This window comes from Amphiura filiformis, chromosome 17 (assembly GCF_039555335.1).
Source record: "Amphiura filiformis chromosome 17, Afil_fr2py, whole genome shotgun sequence".
Taxonomy (NCBI): Eukaryota; Metazoa; Echinodermata; class Ophiuroidea; order Amphilepidida; family Amphiuridae; genus Amphiura; species Amphiura filiformis.
The window spans coordinates 28,133,164-28,154,894 of NC_092644.1; the positions used below are offsets into that span (position 1 = coordinate 28,133,164).

The window sequence follows — 21,731 nt, forward strand, 5'->3', positions numbered from 1 at the left end:
CTGTAAATTTAATATGACAACTTACAGTTTTGTTACATAATTGTCCTTGCCAAACGAAGTTTGGAAAGGAGACTATAAGATGTACACCGATGTGTGTGTGTCTGGCTATCTGTGTACAAAATATTAGGATTTTTGCCAAAAGATGTTAGCCCTTGTCCTTGGGTGCATTGACATGTGTGATATGAAGAAGAAGAAGAAATAGTAGTAGTAGTAGTAGTAGTAGTAGTAGTAGTAGTAGTAGTAGTAGTAGTTGTAGTTGTAGTTGTAGTTGTAGTTGTAGTTGTAGTTGTAGTTGTAGTTGTAGTTGTAGTTGTAGTTGTTGTTGTTGTTGTTGTTGTTGTTGTTGTTGTTGTTATTATTATTATTATTATTATTATTATTAAGCATGAATATAAACATGTGTTACTATCGTCAGTCAATCATGGAAGTAATACACATGGAAGCTGGTCAAATACTACATCAAAGTGAGTATCATACTTGCCGCGATACTGAACAAAATAGACCATGGGACAAGGCTTGCTAAGTGCTTCAGAAAGTAGTTTTCGTTCTCCCTTTCTGGGTAGAGGATGGTTTATACATGAAAATATAGCTATTATATCACTGATCAATAATATAACATTTCCCACTTTCAAAAGTTGCACGTTACTGTGTAATTTAGGAGTTATTTGGGGTTAAAAATGTGTTTTTCGTGATTTTTTTCCATTTTGCCCAAAAATGTCAAATATTAAAATAGCTGTAACTTTCAAAATAACTTGAGTAGAAATTTCATTTCTATTGTAGATGTTACATATTACATGGATGTCTAACACTGGTGAATAAAAATGTCACAGCACAACTCTAAAATATAAAAAAATGGCAAAAACCATATTTTTGTGCTATTTCGGCCATTTTGAGCTAAAAATGTAATTTTTGCATGGAGAAAAAAATAAATATAAATTTTATTGATTTAAAAAATATGTCATTATGTCAACCTAGTTATTCTGAACACAAAAAAAAAGTTAATGATGGTGAATGTCTGTGACCTATAGTTTTTGATCTATGGCCCTTTCAAATTCATATATGGACTAAAATAGCATGTTTTTGTTCAATATTTCCAATATTACGCCAAAATGGTCCTTTATGGCCATTTTAACCAACTTGTTAGTTTTTGGAAAGTGGGAACTTCACTTAATAATATGAACATGTAATTGTACTTTAATGTTAAGCTATTTCAAGATCCACTAGTATGCCCACTACCGTGGTAGCAGCAATTTTATCTACTTTCAATGCAGTAAAATGATGACTAAAATGATTTTGCTGCATTGAAAGTAGTAAAATTGACGATATAATTGCTTCTGCCATGGAAACCGAGCTACCAGTGGATCTACAACTAGCTTAAAATGAAAGTACTATAATATATCCATAATATATGTGAAGTTCCCACTTTCCAAACACTGAAAATGTTGTTAAAATTACAAAAAAGTACCATTTTCAGCCTAATATTGGAAAAATTGACAAAAACATGCTATTTTAGTCCATAGTATGTGAATTTGAAAGGGCCATAGATCAAAAACTATAGGTCACAGACATTCACCATCATTAACTTTTTTTGTTCAGAATAACTAGGTTGATATAATGACATATTTTTTAAATCAAGAAAATATATATATTTTTTTTCCCATGCAAAAAATTACATTTTTAAAAATGGCCAAAATAGCACAAAAATATGGTTTTTGCCATTTTTTTATATTTTAGAGTTGTGCTATGACATTTTTATTCACCAGTGTTGGAAATCCATATGACATGTAACATCTACAATAGAAATGAAATTTCTACTCAATTTATTTTTAAAGTTACAGCTATTTTAATATTTGACATTTTTGGGCAAAAATGGAAAAAAATCACGAAAAACACATTTTAACCCCAAATAACTCCTAAATGAGTAAAGTAAAACGTGGGAACTTTTTGGATATTAATTCAGACATATATTTACTCTTGATTTGTTATGTTTTTATGTTCTGCCCAAGAGTGGACTACGGAAGTGAAAGATAAATGCCCATGTCCCATAGTCTAAAAGCAGTACAGTTGAAAGTGGAACAATTGAGTCATCGCATGGTCAACGTGTACCATGTCTAAAATCAAAGTTCCCGCTTAAAAATCAATAGCAGTACGAGGTCGTGTACTAAGTCCTGACAATGGGCTGTGTTATATTACCGCAGTGCATGACTAGTTTTATGAACACAAACAGATTTTATAAAATCCATACGTAATGGTCAGAATGCAATCAGTTTAATTTATACAATGTTATTAAAAGTATGTAATTATGTGAAAACCTACCGATTAAATGTATATATATATGCTAGACTTTTAGATAGCAGTTTTAAAACAGAAAATAAAATGAAATACAATTTATTTTACGCAAAATGTAAAGATAATACCCGACTCTGGAACATTCTGGTCAACAGCAATTTCAGGCAGCCCCAGGCACACAAATAGATGCAGGATTCATTTTATAATGTAAAGCATGTGCCAAGTGCGCATATATATATTATTACCGCTAATTAGCGGTTTAGACGTAAATGCATGATTTCCAATATGTTGAAGTTTAAGAAAATCTGTAAGTATAGGGTAGAAATCGATATTTTGAATTTCCCTGTCACTTTTTTCCGAATAAAAACATCATACTTGAAACATAATCAAGAAAAACACGATTTTTGCTCAAAATAATAAACCTGTAAATAAACGAACTGGTAATAAAGGCGGCAAGTCTGATCCACATCAAAGACACGCTGACTACATTGTTATCCCAATAGCTTGATACGTACCCTCTATAGAATGTTACGTAAATAATTCAATAGGTATTGGATCGACCAGCTTCCATGTCTCTTACTTCCATGGTCCAATATAGACCTATAATACCTTCATCATCATCCGTAATAATAACCGTTGCCAAATTCTGCTTTCCCAAAACACTTCCACTCTCCACATTGACAAGTTCGACTTGAAAAGTTTCAGAGCTCTCCAACTTTTCATCATTCACGATGCCAATGAAAAACTCTTTGGAATCCTCCCCACGCTCAAAAGTAACCGATGCAGTGCTATCTGTAAAGCCGTTGAAATCGACAAGGTCTTCGGCACTGTTGGTATCAATGCTTCTAATCTCTATATAAAAGAAAAATATTCGACAATATAGATATAAAAATTCATATTTTCCTTGCTGCTTGATCATTCAAGGTGATGCCTCTTCGAGACCAAAAATATATTAACCCTCGACTTACCAATTGATATTTTTCATTGAGAAAACAAGGGATGTACGAACAATTTGAACATAAACCCTTTCACCTACCATAACTGATCTCCTTGGAAAGACGATGTTAAAGTATCATTTCAATTTTACTTTTCATTTTTTGTATTCCAGACCTTTCGTTTTGACTAAACTAAAATATTTGTAAGATGTGTTATTGAAACATTTTTTTGCATGCCGAACGTTAAAAATTACATATCTATTCGAGCTTATTCGTCTTACACAGATTTGGGTTATGACTTTCAAACAATGCAACTAGAACATTTCCAATACTTACGAACAGACGTCTGACGTGTTAGATCTCCAAGTCGTAAAATCTTGACAGAAAAAAGCCCACCATTATCACCATCATCTGATTCTCGAGTGATGTACGTTGGCCGATCAAACTCGTACGAGATCTCTGAATTTGTATTCAAGGTTGCAATTTCAAAGAAAAATATTTTGTCTGAATTATATGAATAAGGTACAGGATAAAATTATGTATTAAAAACTCAATAGACATCCCGACATTTTGAAAACTTCCATGAGCTATGCCCGTAAGCATAAAAGAAGGGACTTATTTCATAATGCCATTGACTTCAAGAAGCACTGAAAAGTTTGATGAAACAAGATATTCCTCTAGTCTTATGGATCCAGAAAAATAACGGACGACACGGTGGATTGACTTATCCGTTACGTACCGTATTTAAGATATAAGTAGGGATGACCATCAAAATGTCAGGTTGCCCCTATTGCTACAAATGGTTAAATGGTCAAAATCGGTCAAAAACTTTTCGAATTATGAATTTTCAAAGTTTCCCATTCTGACCGATCATTGGAACGAAATAAAATGACAAAGTCCAAAAATAGCAATAGAGAGCAAAATTAGCATAAGCATATATTTACCTTTATATATTTCTTTATTTTAACATATATGCAAACATGAAACAAGCATATTGTGAAAGTATCAAAGGGGTTTCTTATGAAATGGCACTTTACTAGTCAATGGCATAAATTATTTTTTCAAACCGAGGCATTGAAATGATGCATTTAGAGAACATTTGCCACAAATCATCCAAGATGGCCGATATGGCACAAAAAAAGAAATTGCAGGTGATAGGCTTAAATATAAGAAGTTTAGGGTTGGGATCAGGTGAAAAATACATCGAATGAGCAAGAAACTTCACATTTATGTTCAGAAATGTGTCTTCTTAACATGATTCGAAAGGAGTATTTAATTTGTAACTCGAGCAGTGCTGAACTCAGCCACTGGCAATAAAAGCGCACTGTGGCAATGGACCAATTTTGACTCGCACTTACAGAAAAACGAAATAAGTTCCCAGCAAACACAAAACGTTTTCGACATCATTCGCAAAAGGTTATAAAAGGTTGTCAGAATCGTTTAAATGTCGGGTTATATAAAGGGTATATTAAGAGTATAAAACGTTTTCATAACCTTAAAAAACATTTTTGATAATCTACTGCTCAGCAAACAAAAATGTTTTACAGAAAACGTTTAAATGTCGGGTTATATAAAGGATATAAAAACGTTTTAATAACATTCCAAAAACATTCTTGAAAACTTGATACAAAACCATTCTAAACATAATGTTATTTTGTGGTTGAAAAGATATTTTGCGAAAAATGTTTGCCCAAAATATTTTCAATAACGTTTTAAAAACGTTTTCATGACCTTTATATAACCCGACATTTAAATGTTATTAATAGGTTTTGAAAAAAACATTTCTGTGTTTGCTGGGTTCAAATATTTTAACATAATGTTATTTAAGTATTGACACAATATTTGGGGAAAATGTTTGCAAAAATAGTTTATAATAACATTTTTTGAAAACATTTAAAATTTTTGTTGTATAGTGTGTTTTCATACAAAACGTTTTAAAACGTTATCATGACCTTTATATAACCCGACATTTTAATGTTATTAAAACGTTTTAACCTAAACCAAATATAATTTATTTAAAACGTTTTTAAAACGTTTTTGTGTTTGCTGGGTTATGTTGCTGTAATTAGCAGGGTAGTTAAAAAATATAATTGGCATTAACTTCCCCAATTTTTACAGAAAAATATGAAAAAATAAAAGAATGAGCTCAAGTTAGAAATATCTGTGCAAGCAGTGCACAGCTGAGCTTCCTGCATGTCTATGGGAGTATTCTAAGCAAGTTGATGGTTCATTGGTCATCCCTAATCATGATAAGAAAAACAAATGAAAGTAAATTTGTTGGTTTTACATGGATCAATATATAAAGGGTTAGTGTAAGTTGCTGTTGCAGGTGTGACTGTTCCTGTTCAGAGCAAACTAGTACTAGTGATAAATCATGGTGTGTTAGTTGACACTGGTGTGGCAATCCGGGGTGGGGGGGGCACATTGGTGGGTATGTTCCCCCGGAATTTTGAGGTGGTGGGTCTTTGGGAGCGACGGCGTACCAGTAAATGGAGATCTTTTGGAGCTGCGAACAGTCAAAATCACGGGTCTTTCTTGGCTTTTTGGTTGCATATCGCCTGAAAATCCCACAAATATGAGGAATGATCAAATTTGTGGTCTTTTAGAACTAAAATTATGAAAATCAAAGGTCTTTCGGAGCTCTATTTTGGTCAAAAATAGGGGGCCTTTCGGAGCTGCGAAATCCAAAAAGGGGGATCTTTCCGGGGGAACATACCCGTATGGTCATTTGTGTTAAGTGCCCCCCCCCCCAATCCCCCCGGATGGCAATGGCCGATCTGGTGGCATGAGACCCACAAACCACCATCTTAGGAACATTAGTAGAGCAACTAAAATGCTTTTAATACGACTGCAGTTCACAGACTTCGGCAGTTAACATACGTCACGTTTAGACTATTGTAAGTGTTCGATATCAACAATTAAAAAAGCACTACCAGAGCTGCCCAACAAACTCAATGTTCTGTTGTTGTAGGACCTATACAAATTTCTCTACAATCAACCGCCAAGATAAATGTCTCAAAAAGCTTCAGTCACAACCCACATGCAGACAGCTCAGATCATCTTCATTGTCTTCAACTCAACTAGTCCATCTCATACCTCATGTCATCTTTCGCCGACATATTTTTTCATGTTGCGTTCACAAGCAGTAGCAATTATTACCATTACATATCAAACAGTTGACACGTCCATCGAACTGCGCCTATCCTAAGAAGCGCACTTGTCATCATGTCATCAGAGCGCCTCAGAGCAAAGTGTTCGATGTTGACGCTATACAAATGCCATGGATTGACTGCCTGATTGAAGATTCTAAGATTTCCTGATTCCAATGCGTCTCTTTCTACATTGTATAGTTTGCCATATCTAAGAAGCTGTGTTACATCAGTTACAGAGCGAATGGGGTTAAAACATAAATCTAACCCCACCATGCCCATTTTGGCTTTTCTGAAATTAAAATGGGTTTTTTTCTAGAGCCATTAGGTTTTATCTCAGTATTGCGCCAAAAGAAATCTAAAATTGACTTTTGCGCTCATGACGATGATGACTCAAGAACGGTACGTCGCAAATAGGTCAAACTAGCTTTGTTCTGAATCGTTACAACGTATTTTCTGTATTGTTTTAAACATGATTTGAGTCCATTTAAAATTTGACGATCCCTTTAACGAACTTTGATTACCTTTACCCGCCAAAACTACTCAATGACTCATAATATTATTGATATACTTCATCTGAAGCAGCTCTAATAATCTAGTTGGCTTACGTCCCACACCACCTGTGGTACAAAGTTACACCCTTTTATGGTGTGGTCTAATTCATTCACTATACGTTTGAAACATTTTGGGAGGCCTTTTCTACTTGATGAAAATACGGTTGCAAAACCGAAATATGATTTCACAAAGACAAACAACTCATGAAAACAAAATGATTGCAAAAATAGAACTCAGAAAAAGAAAACGACAGAAAACAAAACTAGACAGTATTCAAAGGCATGTCATAATTCGGAATGGTAAATTGGCATTTGCGAAAGGGCAAATTGATGGACTTGCGAAACTTACATTTGTAGCTCGTTCTGTTGTTCTGGGACATCTGGGTGTAAAATAGGGGAAAACCTTGAGATTTGAATTACTGTTATGCTTTAATTTAAAAAAATGATTGTGTTGGAACAGTTCTCGTACCTTCGTTGTCCTTTATAATCACGGGCAATGTGACAGGCTCCATTGATGCTCCAAATGAGAGTAAAGGAATAAGCTCTACAGTGAAAAACTCATCCCCTTCCACTAAATCATCATCAACTATCTGAATACAAACAGTCATGTCCTCTGGTGTCTCAAACGTTAGTGGTCCAAAATCACTAATTGCAGTAGCGGTGTCGGAATCCCCCTGTTTAGTCTGGAACACTAATAGTGAAAGTACATTTCAACTATATATTAATCATCTATACTACATAATAGGTTCAAAAAACAAACAAACATTTTTATTGATGTTTTTAGAAAATTGTTCGTGTTCGTCTCCCTTATCTCAAATATTTTATTTTTTGAGTCTGTTTACTCTTAAAACATGATATAAGAACTAACCACACACAATGCAAAATGTTATGCTGTTCTTTTCCCAAGGTTGTGCATTCAAGATCTACAAGTGAATAGTATACCGTACCTGCACCTACTAGAACTTCAGATGCTCGCCTATATCGTCGGTATCCAGCTAACGTATAGGGGAAAAGTAAACAGTTATAGACATAGTAAACTCAATATCATGGATCTTAACAACAGAAGGACATATTTTTACAAGCCGACGTCAAACGTCGGCTTGTGCTGTCTCTTCTCAATTCTTTCTTCTTCTTCTTTCTTCTTCTTTCTTCTGGCAACCGCAATCAACTGCATGTAGCTCCGCAAGGGATTGACAGATTTCAACCAAAGTTGACCCAAATGACCATTGGGCTAAGCCAAACCTTCCATTTGACTTTGACCTCGCTGTGACCTTTGACCTAGCTATAATGGTCAAAAATGTGATTTCACAAAAAATGCTACTCCTTCCACAAATTACATGCAATGATCATGTGACTCATGCATATGAATCAACATGTAGCAGTGCTTATACCTTGCTAAAAAGAGTTGAGGTCAAAGGTCTTTAAGGGGGTCATCTCCGGTCTGAAAGCTAAAAATATTCAAAAAATCACTGTCTTTACAAATTATATAGCAGAGAGTCGCCATTAGCACACATGCATCGCTACTAGCCAGGGTCTTTAGGATGCCTACAGTTTTGGGGTCAAAGGTCATTAAGGGGTTACTTCCGGTCAAAAACCAAAAAGTTCAAAAAATTTTTATCTCAAAATGTAAACAGACCAGAGTAATATAACCATCATACATGAATCAGTGTTACCTGATGTATGCATATTATTTTTATTTGGGGGTCAAAGGTCATTAAGGGGTCACTTCCTGTTTTTAGCTAAATAACTTCAAGAATTTTTATCTCGACAACTGAACATAGTAGAATTTTTTAATTAAAACTGGAACAATGCATTTTGTCGGTGTACATAAGGTTTTTTTTCCATTTAGGTCAAAGGTCATTAAGGGGGTCAAAAGGTCAATCAAAAATTGTCAAAAAATCAAAATCCATGTATAAGTTCCGATTAAGCTGAAATTCACCAGGAATATTTCTTATGACATCCTAAGCACAATGCAAGAGCAGTTGACCCCATCCGTGACCCAGGGGTCAAGTTATAGGGGTCAAATCGCGGCTTGTATTCAGCGTCTGTTGACTCTAGTTCTATCTGTTTTTTTCTGTACCTGTATTTTAAATTGCAACACCAGGCCTTGAAGTCTAGATTTTGTAGGCGAGTGGTTAATCACTCGCAAGCATGATTCAAAGCGAGTGGTCGAATTTTTCACAAAAAACACTTGGGCATAATCAAGCAGCCCAGTGGGCACAGGTTAGGATTTCGACGTTGTATCAACGTTGATACAACGTCGAAATCTAACCTAACCAGATTTCAACCTGATTTCAACCTAGAGATTGGTTGAAATCAGGTTGAAATTTCAACGTCGATACAACGTTGAAATTTCAACCTGATTTCAACCAACTTTCAATGCAAAAATTAAGAAGGTTGAAATCAGGTTGAACTTCAACGTTGATACAACGTTGAAATTTCAACCTGATTTCAACCAATGTTTCAACGCACAACTTAATGGCCTTTTTAATACATAAAATATTATTAGGACGAAATAGGCCTATGCTTAGTATATTAACATGATTAAAGTAAATTATATCCATGCCGCATGATCTCCCGATTTATACCGTACTTCCGTTTCTCTTCTTCAAAAGTGGCCCGCCGCGGCATTCACTACCTCCAACAAGCATGTAATGACTTACGCGAAAACACCGGGTGGTACGGGGTATGCTATACGGCCCCGTCGCCGCTCAATTGGCGGGCTGATGTTGATATGGGAATTCCTACAACTTGGTGGAAGCTGGTGCGACAAACACTTGTTGGGGATGCAAAAAAAAGGGGGTGCTTAAAAGTTTTGACCCTTCTAGGGGGGTAACAAAGAAAAAAAATAAACTAAACATGTTCCTGTGAAAATTGAGTTTACATGATTTTCGATGGGATTGACCCATAATTTTTATGTCAAAAAGGGGACCCTGAACTATTTGAGAACTGATAATTTTGTTTGCATCAGACCCCTCTAACAAGCGTTTTTGAACGGTCCCTAATAGGCCTATTGTTATTTCGCATAATCTTTTAACCATTTTACTAACCCGTGATATCGCCCCGGGGTAATGCCCCGGGTATCGCCGCCGGCGTCAGAGGTGCAGAGGTCGGCACCCATACGCGGGAGGCAACCGGGTGTGGAGTGAGCGGGCCGTACGCAGCGGTCATGTAGTCAGGCCCCTAGCCCCTGGCTGGATGTAGCCGGCCGCATCATAGGCCTCTATGTTGTCGATCATAGTCGGCGAAAGCAGGGGAGGGGGAACGCACTCTCTCAATTTTTTTCATGGGACGGCAAGTGTTTATAGGTAGGCCTATACACGCACGTTTGGCAAGCTATTGTAGGTGAGTGCGTACGCTCGCGCACATTGCCGGTAGGCCCTACACACACGCGTTCGCAAGTATTGGTGAGTACGCACGCGGGTTCGCAAATGTTTGCGAGTACCCACTCACGTTTGCAAGTTTTCATGCGTACGCTTGCGAACATTGCCGGTATGCACACACGTTCGCAAGTGTTTGCAAGTACGCACGCGCGTGCACAAGTGTTTGCAAGTACGCATGCGCAATCTCAAGTGATTATATGATATTGCGGTTTATGGGTACGCATGCACATGCTCAAGTCTTATGGGTACGCACATGCGTTCGCGAGTTATTGCGGGTACGCACGCGCGTTCACAAGTATTTGCAAGTACAAACGTACGTTCGCAAGTGTTTAATGGGCACGCATTTGGCATGCGAGTTCGCAAGTGTTCGCAAGTGTTTTCGTGTTTGCATGTGCGTTCGCAAGTGTTTATGAGTACTCGCGTGCGTGCGCAGGTTATTTGCATGTGCGCATGCCCATTCGCAAATGTTTGCGAGTACGTAAACACGTTCGCAAGTATTTGAAAGTACGCACACGTGTGCGCAAGTGTTTGCATGTACACACTCGTTCGCAAGTGTTTATGCGTACGCATGCACGTTCGTAAGTGTTTGCAAGTACGCAAGCGTGTGCGCAAGTGTTTATGGGTACGCACGCACATCTGCAAGTGTTTATGGATACGCACCTGCGTTCAAAAGTTATTTCGGGTACGCACGTGCGTGCGCAGGTGTTTGCAAGTACGTATCGCTTTCGCCCAACACTACGGGATATTGCCCAATGTACAGAAAGTAAATCATGTAAATGGAGTTACACACGTACGAGTGACGTACATGAACTTGAGGCCTAAATTTGCAAATAAAACAGGTTAGTAAACATTTAAATTTTCTTTAAAAGTCTACTGGAATTTTGGACATATTGCAGCATGTATATTTCAACTTGTTTTTCCATTTTGTATCATCAGGATATGTTAAAATAGTTAAGCTTACTAAGCAGTTAAGATACATGCCTGTTGTTCATGTTGTTCGAGCATATTCTCTAACGCAATGCGAGGGTATCCGTGAGCAAATTCGTTGCTAGTGTTTTTCGAGCAACATGCCTGCTGCATGCTGTATATACGATGAATGCACCAGACAGACACAGTACAGTCATGACAGTGCCTTGACTTGTACTTTGTAGAAGACTCGGTCAGTTTGGAATATTTGCTGGGGCAATGCAAATGTAATTAACAAACTAGGCATGCTAGGCCCCTAGCCCTAGTCATATCGTACAGTAAAAGGTCTTGCTTGGACTGGTACTGCTGGGAGCATAGATAGGTGAACCCTAGGCCCTAGACTACGTCCTAGTCATGTTCATGTCATGTGCATGTGCATGATGTGCTAGGTCGTGTATTAAATAGACATTACGTTACCGGGAGGGGACACTAGGTTGTAACTCCGTCAAGTTTTTGATGATTTTAAAACATAAATTTCAATGTCAATGACAATGATTTATGAAGAAAAAGATACAGGGCCCAGGGACCTATAAATATGGCTAGGCGTATTAGTAGTACCAGTAATATTTAGTTAGTAATGTTAGGGCTAGGCTAGTGGAATTTGTTGAATAAAGTTCTTTTCAAATAAATAGGGCATTGGGCTCGGATAGCGACGTTTTCACGTAGGCCCCCTATTTTGTGTGGGACCTGAGAGCACATCAGACATATCTAATTGCATTTTGAATACGAGGAATGTCCTTCTAATAATATCAAATAATTTTTATTTTGTGAATTCGATATACTATTTTTTTTTTTAATGTATAATATTTATGGCAAATGATTATCATTAAAAATTGATATTTTTGAAACAGTCCTCGAAGTAAATTATATAAATCTAATGATATGTGGGGAAAATCTACATCTTCAATATGAAAGGTCAAAACTTTCAATTGATGGTCGGCTTTTCATCCATCCCAGGTAGGCCTACATACACTTAAATTAGGATTTCGTGATCCTATCATCCTCTTTTTATGATATTTATCAATAGTTAATAATCCACGAAAAAAGCGTATTCCCAAAATTTCAGTTGATTCCGATTTTGCGTTAGCGAGTTATGCATGATTATGTGTAGGCCCTATAATATACTAGTCTATATAGGCCATTCAGAGTAGGCCATTGTTGTAATTTCGTTCTGGACATACCAGAACCAAATTTAAATTTGACGATATTTTTGCTAAACAAATTAATCTGCAAGAAAATTTTGGTACATAAACAGTATGTAGCCAGAGGTTTCCAGTGGTTTAAAAATCTCAGGCTTTGGATCACGAAATGCCCTTTTAAGTACATGTCATTTGATTTATTAAGTTTACTTTGAGGACTGTTAAATGTCAAAGTTGCAATTTTTAATAATTTGCCCTAAACTTTTTTATTGTATCGCGAATTTCAAAAAATCGAATTTATAAATATCAGAAGGACATCCCCCGTATTCAAAATTTTCGAGATGTCTGATGTGCTTTCAGGTCCCACAAAAAATCTGTGCAAAGGTATATAGAGCCATTTGAACAGAGGCCATTTTGAATACAAAGTGTAGGGAAATTTATTAGTATTGTGCACCCGGAAGAAGACCTTAAAAACCTATTCTATATGGCCTATATTACTGAGATGTCAAACAGGTTTTACCGGCCGGATTGACCCCGGTTCCTAAGATAAAGACGTTTAGAATTTTTAACTTTTTCACGTAATCTCTGTATTAATAAGGACTGACCTTTCATTTGAGCTTCAATTTTGGGGAACTTTACAGATTCAGTTTTTTATTAAAAAAATGTTGAAAGGCGACGCCGCTATTTCAACGGCAAAACTAGCATTAAAACTTGTTCCGTTAGCAGTAATTCGGTCAGGGCCTACTTTTCTTGTGAAATCGATTTTGTATAATTTCATATCTATTTTAGTCATTAATAGGTTAGCATCTTTCATTTAAATCAGAACATGCCGACCTCACGAAGAACATGGTCCCTAAGGACACCACATTGTCTCCAATATAGCCATATACTTTTAACCGGAACTCATCACAATTGCACCTTTCGCGCAGTGATTTGGTGTAATGCGCCCTTAGTCTGACTTGCCATTCAATGTAAATCAGCTCAGCGAACTCAGTTTTGTTTTTTTAAACATGTATAGAAACTAGAGGCCAATTCCACCGTTACGGACGTTACAGATACATGCAACTTGCAACTTTTAAGTGAATAGCACACATGTTTACTGTTAGGATAACACTTTATTTCTTAGTATGCTACTGGTACACACTCTAATGTTCAATATAATGAAGCAATTTTGTTTTGGCTTTCTTAGTTAATTAGCTACAGAAATTAGAAACGAGCGTTACGGACGTTACGCGAAAGTGCCTGCCTTTTTGACAGATGGTACATATGATCCTTTTATCTCCACTCAGTTCTGTGTTTTATTTTTTTCTGTTAACTATATTGAGTAAGCCCTGACTCCATTCTATGTAAACATGAAAAGTAAGTTTGAAATTAATACTCCTGTATCGTCCTACACTGTTGATTTAGTGTTACGGACGTTACATTTTATGTCAAATGTAACGTCCGTAACGTTTTTCATAATGAAAAAAAACTGTCAAGGTACTTCCTCAGATTTATTTCTTGATTATCTTGCAGTAGGTCTGACATCAATCTATGGAGGCATGATTAGCTAGTTTGAAATAAATGGTCCTGTTTTGAGCAATAATGTTCCAAAATTTTGTTAAAAATTTCCAAAAGGCACTTTTGGCATGGAATTGGCCTAGAGCAAAAATAAGCTACAATTTCCCTCTTTTTGGTCCGAAGAATGGCCCTAAGAAATGTACAGCAGAATGACCCTATAAACAGTCAGGAGTAACTGGTCTACCTTCAGTAGGGCTATCTTACAACTTACATTACGCATATTAATCATACTGCATATCTATGTCAAATATAATGTTTCTGTGTAAATTATGGAAATAGTTGTGTTTTTATTTTAAATGATAATCCCTAAATTGTTATTTTTGTCGTTACAGCTGACGTGTCGTTGCGCCACATGATAAAGGAATCAAAACAAGATCAGTGAAGATTGGCCATGCAATAGACAGACTATAGTCCATGACAATGTACAATGTATAAAGCATCAAGAAAATTGACTTAACATCAGAAAGGTTAGATGCAGCCAAAGATTTCGGATGAACTGGCCACTTGAGAGAGCCGTAATTTTAAAACAATGGCATGGAGCAACTCCTAGATCAACCCTCCTTCTTCCTGCAAATGCTGCCTTTGGGTCCATCATAGAGCAGACGTACTACTCATCAGTTCAAGTTCTAACCTTGTTAGTCATGAAGGGTCAAAGGGTCCTTCATTCCATCTAAATCCCGCAGATGGAATGCACTCCCGCCTCAAATTCCAGGAATTGTGAAACGGACCAGCTTCAAAACGGAGGTTAACAACTATCTAGGCGCCAACCCATCAGCTTAATGATAACAGCTGTTATTGCCTTGATATGTGTCTTAACATACAAAGAAAGAAGGTGAACAACTACAACTAAGCAAGCAATACAGATTCTGGTCTAGATTTTCTTGATATTGGTAGTGATGACATCATCAATGCGAAATAAGCCTACTGATAGGGTTGACGTTTTCGATGCTTATCTCCTTCAGCTAAAACTGAGCACGACAAGGATCCTTTGAACATGTGTTGAAGGGTAGAGTGCAAGCGCAGAACAGTTCCAAAACTATTGATTACATTCTCTGTATGATCTGATCATCAGTCTAAGAAAGTTAGTGTGAAGTTCTTCCATGAGAAAAATAAAAGTATTTAGTTGTATAATCTGTCAACAATTTCCAGTTTAGTTAGCGTATCAAAAGTCAAGACTTAGAAACCATATGTTAAAGATACCTTGCATGGTATCAGAAGTTTTAAGTAAGTTGTAACGTGAAAAGAAGATTTTTACGCGTTTTCTTCAAGTTAGTATTGAATGGATATTCCAAATGCGCAAGCCAGGGAAACCCTTATTAACATTAAATACGAGGTTCATTCAAAAAGTTCTACCTCCATCGTCACCTCTCTATCTTACGTATCAGGCAATTGAAATTAAACATCCCAGCAAACACAAAATGTTTTTGAGATCATTCGCAAAAGGTTATAAAAGGTTGTCAGAAAACGTTTAAATGTCGGGTTATATAAAGGTTATATTAAGGTTATAAAACGTTTTCATAACATTAAAAAACATTTTTGATAATCTTCTGCCCAGCAAACACAAAATGTATTACAGAAACCGTATGTCGGGTTATATAAAGGGTATAAAAACGTCTTAATAACATTCCAAAAATATTTTTGAAAACTTGATACAAAACATTCTGAACAGAATGTTATTTTGGGGTTGAAAAAAAAAAAAAAAAAAAATGTTTGCCTAAAATATTTGCAATAAAGTATAAAAAACGTTTTCATGACATTTATATAACCCGACATTTAAATGTTATTAAAACGTTTTGGAAAAAAACCATTTAAGAACATTTCTGTGTTTGCTGGATGCAAATATTTTAACATAATTAGTTAAGTGTTGACAAAATATTTGGCAAAAATGTTTGCGTCAACTGATAGTTTACAATAGTATTTTGAAAACATTGGTAAAATATTGTTGTAGTGTGTTTTTATACAAAACGTTTTAAAACGTTTTCATGATCTTTATATAACCCGACATTTTAATGTTATAAATACGTTTTACCTAAGCCAAAAGCCAAAATATAACTTATCTAAAACGTTTTTAAACGTTTTTGTGTTTGCTGGGATGATTATACCCTTACATCTTGGCTACAAAATAAAAGTTATTAAATGTAATGTTTGGTTTTTAAGATGTGTTTGTTGAAGCGAATACAGATTTGGTGCGCCGGAAACGGTCTGAAAAAAAGGCAAGTTTGATTTAAAAGGTGGCCTACATCTATGTGGAAGTCATTACAGATTTATTTCTGAAAATAATTAAATTGCTGTATTTTTGTTCAAATACTTTAATCAATATCTAATGCTTGCTTGTAGTGCAATTTAACTGGGTATCGTGTAATTTGCACCCTCAATTCAGCATGATCAGTGCTTTAATTAGAGCCTATGTGCGCTGATAAATTTGGCGGCCATTTAGGATTTGAAGGTTAAAAGTAGGTCCAATCATCAAATTGAGGCTTATTACGGTAAACTGATATGAAAAGGTGAGAAATTAGCACAAGGTTGCAGGTTTACTCAGTGGTGGCCATCTTGAAAAAACAAATTGGTCAAAATGAGATTTTTGGTCAAAAATGAGATTTTTAGTCAAAAATGAGATTTTTGGTGAAAAAGTAGATTTTTGGTCAAAAAGTAGATTTTTGGTCAAAATGAGATTTTTGGTCAAAAATGAGATTTTTGGTCAAAGTGAGATTTTTGGTCAAAAATGAGATTTTTGGTCAAAATGAGATTTTTGGTCAAATATGAGATTTTTGGTCAAAATTGTGAATTTTTGTCAAAAATGTGATTTTTGATCAAAAATGTGATTTTTAGTCTAAAATGTGATTTTTGGTCAAAAATGTGATTTTTGGTCAAAAATGTGACCGCTGCACACGGCACTCCACACCCGGTTGCCTGCCGCGTATGGGTGCCTACTGCACGGGGCCCTCTGCACCGACCACAACGCATGACCGCTGCGCACGACCTACCAACTCCACACCGGGTTGCCTCCCGCGCGGGCTCCCGCGTATGAGTGCCAACTGCGCATTCTGCACCTACTACGATGCGGGCGATATACCCGTGGCAATTCCCCAGGGCGATACCAGGCCTATAATCATGATATAATACACCAGCCGGCCGATTGTGAAACTCTACACGGGTAAGTATCAATTTATTACTATTATTTAGTACTTAGGCCCTATATTTGAATGGTAATTTACAAAATCGGGATAAAATCGGGTTATAATCAGGTTGAAATCGGGTTGAAATCAGGTTGAAATCAGGTTGAATTTCGACGTTGATACAACGTCGATACAACGTTATATCAAGGTTGATGCCCATTTGCAAAAACAACGTGATTTCAACCTTATTTCAACGTCGAAATCGGACGTTGATACAACGTCAGAAACTGACCCGTGTGCCCACTGGGAGAGCTTCGGTCTTTAGGTACCACATCTTTTTTGGTCATATAGCGCTATCGATGCCCGAAGAGGTACCGATGGCAATTGTTATCGTATCCTGAACATTTGTACAGTGCATTTGTTTTGTATTTAAATGAAAAACAATAACACTATGCAACTGTTATGCTTCATACAATTTATTATATCTTTGAGTGATGTTAAGAGTCATCGGTACCTAATCGCGCACTGATAGTTCTATAGGACCAAATTGGATGTATTTATGTTGAAATGCGCGCGAAGGGCGCTAAAATTTTTGACTTTATACGCTTGGTTAGATGCTGAAATGTCTGATTGTGGGCGATTCGCAGCGAGTGATATTTACTTTTATATTGTCTATGACGAGTGGGAAATCGCTCACTAGAAATCGAGTTTGGGCGAGCGGTGGCGAGGCTTGGCTTGCATCATTATCACACCCAGAACCGATAGTTTGAAATAACCATTGTTACAAATTTCCCTCGTCTGTGGACTGGTCTGCCTAATTCTGCAAAGGACCATTTCATCTTGTATATGGGCACAAAGTCTTTAAAAGGGCAAGTCTGGGGGAGGGGATGAGGTCCATTTTTACAACAAAATCTGCGCAAAAGCACTTTCGTTCGAAAAAGGTTCATTTTTAGGAAGTCCCGTACGCTTAATTTCTTTCTGAAACCATATTGGCCCGCAATATTAAATTAATTAAATCGCATAGTCCGAGGCAAGGTTCATTACTGATCGGAGATTATATACGTATTCATTGGTAATATACTAGTCATAGTGTATCGTGTGTATGCGATTATTCCGTAATTAATACGTCTGATAAACAAACGCCTTTCTGTCAGAACGACTCGTAGCACAGTGGTATAGCCTCTGGACTATAGATTGTGGGTTGGATCCCCAGTAAAACCCTGTTAGCATTTTAATTCTAATCAATTTCTTTTTATTTTGTTAAGAGGAAATAATAATGGTAATAAACCCGTGTTATATCTAGCCCCATGTACTTCTACTATGTTTTATCGTAATGCGGCCCAGAATAAATCCTGCGTTCGTTTTCTCTTTGTTCTGTATTTTATTGTATAAAAGCCTACACCTGTTTTCAATATTCAAACATACATTGTGTTAATATTCTACATGTCCTTTTATTTATATTCAAAATTTTGGTTTGGTTTCAGATATGTATGGGCTTCGCCGGTTCGCCTCCTTGCTTGTTGGCCTAACCAGGAAATTCATGACTATTGGGAAATGCCTGTCATTGAAAGTCACGCAAAGTCACGCAACCGTAAGTGGTATATTATGACTATGATCTGAATTGACATAGGTCAATCCTTCGTAGTGCATTTGTTATGTGTGTGAGACGAACTGTCGCGGTAGTTGCAATCATGCTTTTATTTAGACTGGCCCCCAGTCTCGGTTCGGTTCTATCTCTGGATAATGTAACAATAAATAATTACGTAATGCCTTATGAAAAAAAAAAGCCAACTCCCCCCTTATTTTCTTCAATGCCAAAACCCATTCCTCTTCATCCACAAATCGACGCCACTAATTACACCCACCACAGTCAACCATGCAGCAATATAGAAATATACTCGTATTATAAGTGAACGCGAAAGTCCATTGAGCGCTAGACTACTCCGTAGTCCACTTGCCCATTGTCATGATTGTGCATACTCTGGATATTGCATTTAAGCTTAAAACTCTGATTTAATTAATTTGTGCACAATTGATAGATTTTCACAACTGATCATCTTTTCAGTCACCGTACTCCCTCTGTATATTAGCTTCCCAAGTGGACTACTGACTTTGGATTGCGGTTAACATTTTTAACATGGGACTCTATGGAGAGTTAGGCCAATTTCTGGCCTAACTAAAATTGGTCATGATGTAATGCATCTTTAAATGAATCTGGCTTGTGATTGGTCGCCCATATCTCGTTATTGTTCAAATCCTCCCGACACGTACAATTACCATTAACTATACATGGTACACATCTATCTTTGGAATGCGGCGCTTTTGTGCTGGCGCGAAAGTTGGTGGATGAACGTACGCATCTAGCGCGTATTGTACCACCATGCTTAGTCTTGTGGTTAGATTTGATTGATAAACAAGTATGATTGACAGTGTGTTTTAGAGAACGAAGTCCCTGGGTAAAGTTCTGCTTAAAAGTGAAAGTCCATAGTCGATTTTTAACTCGTAATAAACTGGCAGATTCTAAAATTAGAATTGTTCAGTACTGAAGTGCCATTATAGTTATGCCATTATGATATATTGCATTCAATAATATAAGCCTACGTACACTTTACTTTTACTGTCACAAATATAATTATATAAACTTTTTCATAACCATTTTATACTAGCATTTTGATGTAATAAATATCAGTATAATTTCGAATTCAACTGAATGCGTTCTTCATGATTAATAACGTATTTTTATTTATCAAAAATCGACTATGGCATAGTCTAATTGAGCGCTGATTCCGAGACTGGTCCAATCTGTTAGAGATCTCACTTCCAAATATTCGTTCAACGAAGCACGGTGATTCCGATGTCAATTACGAAAGCCCCGCCCCAGTTTCAATTCAAATATGGTAGCACAAAGCTATGCCGCGGGATGTGACGCAAGATCGGATGGGACACTTGTCAACAACTGAGAGGTATTGAGCTCAAGTGGCACGCGTCTGATAGACCCATGGTACGCGCAATAATAAAAGGCAACCACTCGACTCGGACTTAGGCCTATTGTCCATATTGCGTACATTATCGCGTGCGGTTTGCAAATGTTTGCACATTATTTAGCTAGGGAAGCCTTTTCAAATATCCCCGCGCTGCCAAGCTGCGTTGATTGGTCGGATACAATATCGTTGTTTAGTCGCTTACACAAACGTTAATGTAGTGAAAACATGGACGTGGTATATAGAAAGATTGCGTGACTCCAAATCCGTAAAAGTGAACTTCCAGCAGTTTGTGGGAGCTGGAAGTCAAATTGCCTACAGACTGGGAGGGTCCGTGTATTGGGTTGATTTTTAATGCTATGTAATCTACATTACCAGTCGTTCTCCACGGACCCGAGAGAGGGTCTAGCTTTTATTGAATGCATTTGAGAAGTCCCCCATATTAATACGGTATGATACGTCATATGTACAACCTCTATAGGCTACAACTCGAGTTACCATGGTTACCATGGTTACAGCACGGACTAGGCCTATAATCTATAATATCTATCAACTTCTCATTGAACAAAAATGAGTACAAGAAAAAGGATGAAACACGGAAGAAGCAAATTCACGAATTAAAAGCGTGTCCGGTATTTATACAACACTGACTTGCATTGTTTGCAGCGAATTGAAAGTTGCCAGGATCCCTCTTCCGACGCCCAACGTTAGTTCCAATCGGTGTTCCTAAGACCAAGTTAATGTGGACATCTACGCAGCCAGCTGCTTCATCTACCACACATGGGGATGTATCACAAGTCAATGACAGAGGTGCTGTTATTATATAAATATAAATGAATCAAATAAAGCATAAATAATTTAAGATACACCCGGGTCAACCCACTCAGGACCCTAGTCACCAGCTTCTATTGTTATGCATATCGCGCTAAAAGTCGATCGATACATTTTGAAATCAGTACAATTCAGAGATACACCTTTTTGCTAAGAAATTAATTTTCCAATATAAAGCATTTTAATGCTTTATATTTGACCGAGAAATTAAAATTGTTTTCTTCAGTAATGTCGGTTAAAACCATAGTCCTTAGATATACATTTTTTTAAATCCTGGTGTTAAAATTAGGCATGAAAGTGTGTCTTTTAGTCTTTTTATGGCCTTAACTTCGTTCATGGAATTCATTTTTTTGCGTTCGTGTTTATGTACTTACATTGGGCAGTTGGGTTTAGCTTGATCGATATTGCAAATACATCGGCATAGACAAGCTGTCCTGCAAAATACAAGTATACGTATCAACCAATTAAATTTATCTGTTGATAAAGATGATCTGGTATTTCGACACCAGCTATATTTTGGTTTTACAGAGGTGTCAACTTTAAAGAAAGTTTTGACACACTCTGAGAATCTATGCCACTACTCTCATGACTATATTTGATCGCGAGTTTTGAACGAGCGAAGTCGAGCATTTGGATCAAGGATATATATAAATAAGTAGCCTACCTCTATAATACACACCGACACCGCCTGGCTAATAATTATTTGGTGCAGAAGGGACACTAAAATGAATACACGGGATCGATACACGTGAATTGCTATGCACGATTTTGATATCAGACGAAAATCTTCTGATACCGGGTTAGAAAATGATGAATATCTCCCGTCAT

General features: G+C 36.8%; 1 long non-coding RNA gene across 1 annotated transcript; it reads right to left on the minus strand.

Annotated features, from left to right (window-relative positions):
• Positions 1-7,874: 7,874 nt before the first annotated feature.
• Positions 7,875-21,340, minus strand: LOC140138438 (uncharacterized). The gene is made up of 3 exons (XR_011857001.1): positions 21,278-21,340; positions 20,724-20,885; positions 7,875-7,922 (listed from the first exon to the last, which is right to left on the minus strand). It is a non-coding gene; the product is annotated as an uncharacterized lncRNA (long non-coding RNA).
• Positions 21,341-21,731: the final 391 nt, after the last annotated feature.